Below are 538 nucleotides of genomic sequence, written 5' to 3'. Positions count from 1 at the left end.
CAGGTTGAAGGACTGGGAGATAAAGTTAGAGATGGTTTGGACATGTGCAGAGGAGGGACAGAAGGATGTTAGAGACAAAGAGGACAGATATGGATGAAGTTAGAGAGGACATGGAGGACAGAGGACACAGAAGACAGATTTAGATGGCGGAGGACTCGCTGTGGAGACCCCTGAAAAGAGAACAGCTGAAAGAAAAAGAAGTCTGTATTTTAACAATTTCTTCTTTAGTCATTTCCCTGCAAACGGAGCCAGACTCATTAAAGCTGAGAGACAGCCCAAATGTGTTTTTAAGCTAACATCATGTGCAAATAAACGAAATGTTCAAACTTCAGTCTATGTCTCTTTACTCTTTGAGTCATAAATAAGATAAGACAGAAGTTACATAAGTTTTATCTTCTACATAATTCAGAATATAAAGCATCATTTTTTTTTTGTCACTGTTGCAGAGAAGCCTGTTCCTAACATTACTCTGCAAAATGGAAAAGTAGTCCTTTAAATGCTGAAAGAAGTCAGATAAAGTTCATTATGACCTGCAGGA

This window comes from Kryptolebias marmoratus, linkage group LG11 (assembly GCF_001649575.2).
Source record: "Kryptolebias marmoratus isolate JLee-2015 linkage group LG11, ASM164957v2, whole genome shotgun sequence".
Classification (NCBI taxonomy): Eukaryota; Metazoa; Chordata; class Actinopteri; order Cyprinodontiformes; family Rivulidae; genus Kryptolebias; species Kryptolebias marmoratus.
The sequence above is the reverse complement of the archived record's forward strand: the minus strand, read 5'-3'. Positions refer to the sequence as shown.